We start from the raw sequence: 10,305 nt of genomic DNA, 5'->3' as shown, positions 1-10,305 counted from the left end.
TTCCACCGCGTTTGGTTTTAGAAGAACCTATACCGTTTCAACAGAATCTCCTCTGTTATCTTCTAGTCTTGTTTTCTTGTCCTATACTTCTTATTCAGCTCATGTAAATCATTCCATGTTCCATGTCATAACAAAGATGGTTAAAAAATTATAGAAACGGATAGAAAATATTTTGATTAATATATATTGTACTAATGTCTTCTCGACATCTTATAAAACATGAATGTACCAAATCACCTATTGATAACTTTGCTAAAAGAATATAAACCTGATGTAGAAAAAAAAAACATATTTACAAGATATTGCATTCACAGATTAACATTTATTTCGATAAATGGACAATGAAACAATGGAAATTTTTTAAAAAATAGCTGTATTTACAAATGTTTTGACTCAACTGTTGTTCTAAAATTACCCTGTAAAGTTATGTTATAAAGTATAATATAATTCTACACATATATATCGTATTATCTTACGCTTATTACATATATTTCAATAAATAAAATATGAATAAATACAGTTTTACTGAAAAATTCTTGGTTATCATCCTAAACCTGGAATCGCGAAAGTTATGAAACCAGTGCCACCGAAACGTTTACGACCAGAACGACCACTGCCAGGTCTCGGTCCTCTCCTCCACCTGGTACTCGGTGATCCGTCATCCCACGATTTTGCTTCCGCTAATATCAACAAAACTATCACTAACAGTAACAATCGATAACTAAAAAATTACAAGTTAAAACCTTCGGGATAATGAAAATGAAAGAGATGAAAAAAAAACGAGAAACAACTTACCCTTTTTTTATTTGACAGCATTCAGTCATGATCTATTTTGTGCTGTCACTCTTACGAAACAATAAACGCGAAAATAACTGATACTAAATACCATGGTACAGAAACGGCCTTGAGGAAAGATGAGAATTGTTTTGGTCAATTTCTGGGTACTCGACAATATTTTGGTCCTTGAAATAAAATCGAAAAACTGTTCATTAACATCTATCGAAACCAGTTTGGTATTTACCGAGCAAAAAAAATGTTTTCCTTAAAAAATAAATCACAAGCATTGTATATCTGTTTCTATTAATTCTAGAAAATAAAAAATATTATTATTTAAGAACTCTCAATTAATTTAAAGACAGTTTTTCGTAAATTCAAGGCTTTATTATGTTTTGAATATATTAAATGCTTGCAGGTACTCTAATCATTTTTCCCTTCAAAAATACATTTATTAAAAAAAGTTGTTGCTATATATGTTAATCAAAATATGTTTCTGACAACATGGCGATTCACTGGAAAAAGAACATTCAGAATTTCAAAATAGATCAAGTGATATACCTGTTGGGTATGTTGCGTGCGACAACACTTTCCATTCGAGACGCAACAGTATACTTCAAAACTCTTCACTTATGTACGAGCATTGTGATATAAGAGAGATATTGATACTAGATGCAAAGTCTTGACATACGCAAGATACTAGTTGTAAAATTGTAGACAATTGATATAGCTACTTTTTTTATACCAATATTTTGTTCAATTTGTTCAATGAAAGAAGTCAGTGGGCATAAACGTAACAATTTAAGTCGATTTCAGCAGCTTTATATCCCATCAAGAAATTATATCCGTAAACATTCCGCTTCTGTGTCGTTCTAAAAACCCAATTGAAAAGTCCCCGGCCTGACACATAGATGGGGCTACTAGAATCCAAATGTTTTTAGTTAGCCCTAACCCTCAAAAAATGCGTGTATAAATTTGACAGATGTCGGATCATTAGTTTATGAATTATAGCATTTTGAATGAAGCAACTTTTATTATTGTGAAAAAAATGGATAAAAGGAATTTCGCGTGTTGATAAAATATTGCTTTTTGAAGGGAAAAATACAGTTGAAGAAAAAGCTGGCTTGAACTGAGTTTCCTGACAGTGTCCCGGGAAAATCTACCTTAAAGGATTGGTATGCTAAGTTTAGAAGTAGTAAAATGAGCAGCGAAGACTGTGAACGCAATAGACGCTCAAAAGAAGTTGTTAACGACGAAAACACTTAAAAAATCAACAAAATGATTTTGAAAGACCGTAAATTGTAATTTAATGAAATAACAGACACTCTAAACATAGCAACTGAACGTATACATCATATCATTCACGAATATTTGGGAATGAAAAAGCTCTGTGCAAATTGGGTGCCCCGCGAGCTCACTTTTAACCAAAAACAACGACGAGTTGATTATTCGGAGTAGTGTTTAAAGATGATAAATCGTAATAAACCCGAAATTTTGCGTCGATATGTGACAATGGATGAAACATGGCTCCATCATTTCACTCGGAAATCCAATCGACAGTCATCCGAGTGGGCTGCAAACGATGAACCCGGTCCAAAGCGTGGGAAAACAGTCGGCTGACAAGGTTATGCGTCTGTATTATTTGGGATGCGCATCGAATAATTTTCATTGACTACCTTGAAAAAGGAAGGACCATCAACAGCGACTGGTACATATGTTATTGGACCGTTTGAAGGACGAAATCGTCAAAAAACGGCCGTAGTTGAAGAAAAAGAGAGTGCTGCTTCACCAAGACTATGCACTCTATCACAAATAAGTGAAAACAATGGCAAAAATCCATGTATTGGGCTTCGAGTTGCTTCCTCATCCACCGTATTCTCCAGATCTCGCCCCCAGCGAATATTTCCTGATTTCGAATGAAGATGAAATTGCCGAAACTGAGGCCTATTTTGAAGCAAATGACAAATGGTACAAGACAAATGGTATCAAAAAGTTGGAGGATCCTGATTATAGTGACTACCCTTGAAGAGAATTATGTTGAATAAAAAAAACTTTCATGCAATATATTAATTGCAATGCTGGTGAATAAATCAGATTGGATAAACAAGAAAAACTTTTGTTTACAAAAAATCGACCTTATTCATTCTTTCCAATGATCCTCTAACTTTTATTTGCCTTTTTAATGAACAATTTGTCTGTTCTCATAATGGACCTCAATTTAGTTAATCACTTCTTCATTGGAAACAAAATAATTTCTTTAGGTCACTTTTTTTAAACTGGCTTGTTCCTGGGAACCAAATCTGAAAAATATAGCGAGTAGTGAAGCAATTCAAGTCAAAATTGAAGAATTTTTTCTATTCTTTCCATTAATCAATACAAAGATTTGATGACGCAGACCAGAGCCTTAAATACCAATAATATTTTTAAAAATATGTTAAAATTCAACATACTTTTCTTTTTTTTTTATTATTTCTCTCAATCAGAAACCATGTGTTAACAAAAACCAACTAATAGTTGAAATAACATGCAATTATAACACGTATCATTTAGATTAGTAGATGCCCCTGTTAATAATCCGTGTATAACTAAATCTTAGAACATAGATTCATTGAGTGATTTTTCCAAGTATTTTTATGTATCATTATATACAGTTTTACTATATTTAAAAGATATATTGTCGCATTTTTTGTTCTTTTAAACTATTTTTATTCTTTCTCTCAACTCAAATATAATTGGGTAAGGTTGTTTTAAAACCATATATACTATTTCTCCCGTTACCAAGTTGAATGAGAAGTAAATAATAAAAAATCGTATTTTTTCGCAAGCTTCTATATCGAAATCGACATTTTAAACAGCAAGCAAAAAGCATTCTAAATAATAGTTTTTGTATTAATGGATAAGAACATTGTGTTTTAAAAGCTTCTAAAGGGAATAAGAAACTCTAGATATGTATGAATGAAAAAGGATATATAAATGAAATGATATAACAAGTCAATGCCAAAACTAAAATAAAATTTATATTGATTGTAAAAATAATTTGAAACACACAAAGCTTTATCTACCTTTATTCATAATAATACATATATTTTTAAACTATATTAAAACACTAACTTACATTAACTAAGGAAATTATAATACAATTCAGAACCTAAAATAAAATAGAGTAAAATTATATTCATCCAAAGCCTGCTGCAAATGAAATGAATCCTTTTCCTCCAAAGCGTTTTCTATTCAGGTGTCTAGCCAAATTGGAACTTTTCCATCTGTTCCATCCAAAAGACCTGCCCCACGGCTCACTATCTATTTGTATAAACATCAGTGATGTCAGCAACCAAAAAATCAAAGATATTTTCATCTAAAATAAGTAAGTCTGTTAGATATGAAATAATACCGCCCATAAGAAACTCACATTATTGTATCGTCTCTACAAGTTTGAATACAAATTTTAAGTGCGCTTTAATCTCAAATATCCACAGCCCAAAAGGTATTTGGTGTAAATATTAAATAACACTCCATGTGTGCGCAAACAATTTGACCTTCTCCAGCGTGACAATTGTTATGCCACAACAAAACAAAAAATATTTTTGTTATTGTTTCTTTTTTCCGATAAGAATAAAGCTAAATATTTTTCTTTATTATTGAAGTCATATAACGGAACTCTTAGGTGCCGGCATGTATTCTAATCGTTTTTTTTTCACTTTAAAAAGTTATTTATTGAGAAATGTTGGTGTAACAAAGCTTTTTCTCATCTTTCTGGACACATGGTGGAGAAATATGAACATGGTTCATGGAAACAATATCACGTCGAAAAAAAGATATTAGTTTGGGTGATATTGAAATCGTGCATCAGCCAAGCCAAATTCATCGATCTGAGCAAGTGATAATGAGAGGGCTCTATGTTTGGTGAGTAAGCTGGATATTGAAGTTGCAACAGTGCGCCCTTAACAACGCTTAAAACATGTAACCCAGCATTGTTATGCAACAAGATAAATTTGTGACTTTTAATATTGCTGGTCTTTATTGCAACAATATGTCGTTCAGTTTATTCATTTAACGTCTGTAGATATCTTCAGTAACAATTTTATCATCTCCTGGACTAACCAATCATTTTTTGTCAGATTCTCATGGTAGATCCACTTTTCTCTTTTTACACATTCCCCATCGAATGTGAACAGAAAAGATCTAATATTGTCTGGAACCAGTTGATTAATGAACTGCTAAGCTGCCTGCAAAGCTCATTGAGATTTTAAGCTAGATTTTCGTCCAGTAAGTCTTACAATTAATCGTCTTATTTGGTCCTCCAGATCGATCTTTCATATGGACACCAAAATTACCACTTTTAAATCATTGAAACCAAAATCATCAAATTCAATATGAAGAAGCAGCAAATGCAATATGAAGAATAAGTATCGCCATTAGCTTCTTAAAATGTATAAGCTTGGGTAGTAGATTTCTTCATATCAAACAACAAAGATGATGATTTCGGTGTTTCAGGAATAGTAAATTTAGTGTTAAAGACTATGTTTGTTACTTGCAAGTAAAACATTCAGACAAAAAATTAGAAACATTATTTAATAAAAATTGAGGCTCACGCAAGGGGAAGTTATATTAATATAGTGATAAACTTAAAATGCAATTTCATATCAAATAAAACAATTACAAAACATTATATTTTATATATTTCTAATCTATAGACAGACATATCAATAGAAAGAGTTATCACATACATATATCAATTATATGCTGGCGGAAAAATAAATAAATAAAGGATTACAATAAATGTTCATTTTTATTTGAACTAGAGCTCACTTTCATAGCCAGTATTCTCATTGTTTTAATTATTTGCTTTAATAACATTGTTTCATTATAAACACTACCCAAGAAAATTTTTGTAAAAAATTACAGCTAGATATTAATACAATTATTTCTAGCTATTATAAGTATTTTTAACCGACTTCGAAAAAAGAACAGGTTCTAGATTTAGCTGTATATGTTTTTATATAAGTTCGCCGATTTCTCCATCAATTGTGGACCGATTCTCAAATTTTTTTATTATTCGAAAGAATGCACTTCCCAGGTAGTCCCATTGGATTTTATCAGTTTAAAGTCGGTACCAAACCCAAACAATACAAAAATAATAATATAATTTTGTGACATATACACAAAATAAAATTACGAACAAAACAAATCCAATTTGTTGCTCGGCACCGACTTCAAAATGTCAATTGGTAGTAGTTAAAATAATATTGTAAATAGATAAATAGGTTTAGGTAGGTATTAAGCTAAATTGTGTGTATATAACATAGTAGAATATAAAATACGTGTAGTAGATAGGTTAAATAAGGTTTTTGTTTATTTTTATATAGTTATTACAACGATTATTATGTACATATTTTATTTTAACAGGTTATTTTGTGTTAAAAATTTAAGTTTGATTATTTTTTACTTTTTACTGAGTTCCTTATTCATTTTTTAAAGTCAGTTAAATTTTTTTGCTAAAAACATCGTAATGTATTATACATGCATCGTAACAGCGCTATAAATATTAAGTATAATTAGGTTTTATAGTTGTTTTATTTGTCTTAATAAATGTCATGCTCTTGCCAATTTCTATAACAGCAGGTTTTAATAAATCATTTTATATTACTTTCGATTCATCTTGTCTCCAACATTTCATAATATAATCATGACTTTTTACGAAGGTGCTAGGATACTTACATTTTATTATTTAATGCTTCGGAAATTTTATCTAATAACTTAGGTACCTAATATTAATTGTTAGGGCTTCTTAATGTTTATTTTTCAGCATTAACTATAATGATTTATATCTAAATTACTTTGACTGTCAGTTTTATAATTATTTCCTAATTATAAATCTATTACAATTTAGTCAATATAACTATTATTGATAATACCTATTTAATATTAATTTTCTAATTATCCTCATTATACATCTCAAAATTATCTCATTATTACATACATTGAAAATAGTTCTTCAGGATTAATTTAAACTAACGACCGCCATTAGAAATTCTCTCTGTTATGAGAGTTCATCTCTTAACAGTGTAAATAGAATAGTTTAAAAATGATATGTCACTAAAACTTGTTTCCACAGTATTTTCAATCTAATATCAGGAATGTATTAAATATGTAACATTACGAGTAATTTAAATAATATATGTCTGTATTTTAAAATAAATATATCAAGAAGTAACACTCATCCACTAAGATTCAACAATCAACAAAATATTGATAAGTTTACAAATTTGCTGTTAATAATTCACAATTTCTTCTATTTGTCCTATGTGTTCTCCATCTATGTAAATTATGTAGCTAGATTCATTTCTATTGTTGCATATTTTTATTACTTCATTTATGTATTTTTACTCTATTATTTTGTATCCACCTAAAATATATATTTCAAGAACAATAAATACACTAGGCCGATTAACAGAAGAATTTGCTTACCTTATTTTTCAAGTAAAATTGTATCATTATTTGAAAATTTATTCCACCCTTCGATCCATATTTCCTTTTTTCATCCCCATTTCCTTGTGCGATTTTAACGGGACCTTAATCTGTTAATATCCTCCGTATAGGGCATCTACCATATATACGACATGTTATGAACTAGCTGAGATCACTCTGATGAGGAAGATTTTGGTGATAAACGAGCGTTATTATGCGAGATGAATGTCAGTAACTTATTTTTTATAGTTTACATATATCGTGCTATATGGTATGGGGTTTTGAGAGACTATTGAGATTAGTATCGAAACATCATCGTTCGTATTTAGAATTTATCATTTAAAAGAAATCACCACGAATTTTTATAATAAATTTTTTTGAAAGAATTCAAGTATTTTCCTGAATTAGTCTACGATATACTTAATACGTCTAAACTTTGTAGGGCGTTTTTGTGGTTGTATTGCATTTAACGAGGCTTACTTTGAAAGTAACAAAACAACTTTTGACATAAACATACTCAACTAGCCGTACATAAGTTGCTGTTGTATAAATATATAAACAACAATGTTATGAACCCTCCTAAATATATGCTTAGTTTTTTAGTAAGTAACAGAGTAAAATTATAATAATTAAATAAAATTGAGCAAATATACTTATCTGGGGCAAAATTTCTGAGTACGCAAACAGCTATTAGTCACTGCGGACGAGGTCTGGGCAATTTGGTGGGTGCCAGAACACTTTGAAACAAATTTCCTTCAATTTTATCATCACTGTTTTGAAATGAACAAAAATTGATTCACTAAAATTAGTAAACTTCTACACTAAGTACCATACTGCTATCAAATTTTCACATGTAAGGTTTAAATGTTAGGATTGCTATATTATCTTTAGGTACATTAAGGAGAATCATCTATATTTCAGGCCCAATATTTATTGAATGATCATCGTTACGCAATGGGCGACAAAATATTGTATCTTCATTAATACTCAATATGCATTAAAACGAGAGACAATTTGGAGCCATTCAGATTTTATTAGTAACAATATATGGTATTTAATTAGTAACATTATTATTTAAGTTTGTGTACTTAAAATACAGGTTTAATCTTGTTGAATGTTCATTTGATTCGAAGCAACTTTAATAAAAGGGAGATTAACTTTACCAATATCCTTCTCTCTGTGTTTCTTTTGGTTATGGTTATGTCACATGCAGTTACCACAAATTCAAGCACTCTATGAAGATTCTGTAGCAATGGTAGTATGTTGAAAAGCACATTAACCAAGATATCCCGCAATTTGGAGCACGAATTCGATAAAAATTGAGGTATTTAGTTATTGAGCTTAATCAGGGTATTGTGTAATGTTTGCCATTATTTTTGTCTTGTACTATGGGATCAAATTAATGGTAAAATAGTTTACTTGTTTCAAATTATTGTCTTAATCTTAATTTGAATGGGTTTTGGATTTTATATAGTGTATATCACGTCTTGGTTGTTGTCCTTCGTGGTAGTTTGGTGAAAGTTTCCAGTGGGAAGTATTTTGGAGCCTCCATTTTACCAACTAGAGTTTATTTGGGATGGACCTACTGCTTAACGTGGGTACTAAACCACGGTCTTTGCCATTAAACCTACCGACAGGCGAATGTCCAACTAAGAGATCATTTCAGAAGATATCTGGTCTAACCCAGCCTGGTTAAACGTAAGTGAAGCACGTCGTCTGCAGTATTGCAAGAAGCCATCTTGTTCCAACTTTGTATTCTTATTTCATATTTTGACAACCTGATAAAAAAACTGACTTATATTTACCATTACTGACAGTGACACAATTTTGATAATTAGTCTCATATGGATTTTAATCTTATATTCTAAAAGATATATTTTCCTCTTCATCTGGGGTAATTCTCAAGTATTCCGATACCTAATTAATGAATATTCGACTCTTTTGATTGTAGTTTAGAGTCTGCACCTCTTCACTTTAGTTTCAGTTTTAATTGTTTTCTCTTGTGCCTTCCTCTTGGGTTCCTTTAACTTACTTTCTATGGATATCAATTATCGACCGTTTTCTACATTGTCTTATGTCCCACTTGGGAACCAGCAACTCACCAACAAATAAGGAATTATAATTGCATGAGTTATTTTATATTAAGAACAGTTTTTCTTAGCTGTACTCTGTTCAACATATACCAAATTAAACTAAGAGCTGATTTCGAATTTCTAAATATCTTGTAATCAGAAAGGACACGATTCTTGTTATCCTAGAATTATATTAATATATTTTGGGATAGAACTTTTCCAAATGTCGAGTTCTTCTTTCACAGGTCAGCAGTCGATAAAGCAGATTATCAATTTGATTTAATAATTTGATCTCTCTACAAAAAATTTAAAATATAATTTTACGTTATGATACTATTCCTAATCGTTTTTATGCCATAACTCTATCGTTCCAAAATATAGATTTTTCTTACCAACTTTGAGTTTGTTGAAAGCTTCTTGTGCTGAGTTTATATGTCAATGTTAATGTCCTCTTAATAGTGGAAATGATATAACAATAATAATTTTTAAATCATTAAAACTAAACATTTGGGTGGCACAGATATATCCACTTAAATCAAACAAAAACATTAATGCAATTTTGAGCGGTCTTCTTGTAGGATGCGCAAATATTAAAACTTGATAGTTTGGATCATCTTAAGCATCATAACATTAAAATTACGACCATTAGATTGCACTAGTACTAATTAATTTCTAGTTAATTCTCGATTCTGTCATGACACTTCTATAAAAAAGCAAATTAATGATCTGAAACAATATATATCTTATTACCTGAGTTAAACCTTGAACAATTAAGGAAATCGCTGCGATATTTTTACACTATACAGTTTATGGCGAACTTTTCGCGCATTTAATAAAGCGAAGGCAGCTAATTACATTCGACCTTCCCGTAATCAGAAATAAGGCATGCAATTTGAATGAACGAGGAAATCGTACCCAGTTGAAAAATAGAAAGAAGAAAAAATATACATCCATTCATTGTTATTTATGATTGTCGTTTTTATTAATTTCC

The 10,305-nt window shown here is 30.3% G+C and overlaps 1 long non-coding RNA gene across 1 annotated transcript; it reads right to left on the bottom strand.

Moving 5' to 3' along the window:
* Positions 1 to 404: 404 nt before the first annotated feature.
* On the bottom strand, positions 405 to 945 carry LOC143196209 (uncharacterized). Its single transcript, XR_013005694.1, has 2 exons — positions 796 to 945; positions 405 to 721 (listed from the first exon to the last, which is right to left on the bottom strand). It is a non-coding gene; the product is annotated as an uncharacterized LOC143196209 (long non-coding RNA).
* Between the last annotated feature and the right edge of the window lie 9,360 nt (positions 946 to 10,305).

The sequence above is a fragment of the Rhynchophorus ferrugineus genome, unplaced genomic scaffold (genome assembly GCF_030347505.1).
Source record: "Rhynchophorus ferrugineus isolate W39M unplaced genomic scaffold, kcgeb_rfMv2 rfM4, whole genome shotgun sequence".
NCBI classification, from domain to species: domain Eukaryota; kingdom Metazoa; phylum Arthropoda; class Insecta; order Coleoptera; family Curculionidae; genus Rhynchophorus; species Rhynchophorus ferrugineus.
This window is presented reverse-complemented; position numbering and strand designations above follow the sequence as displayed.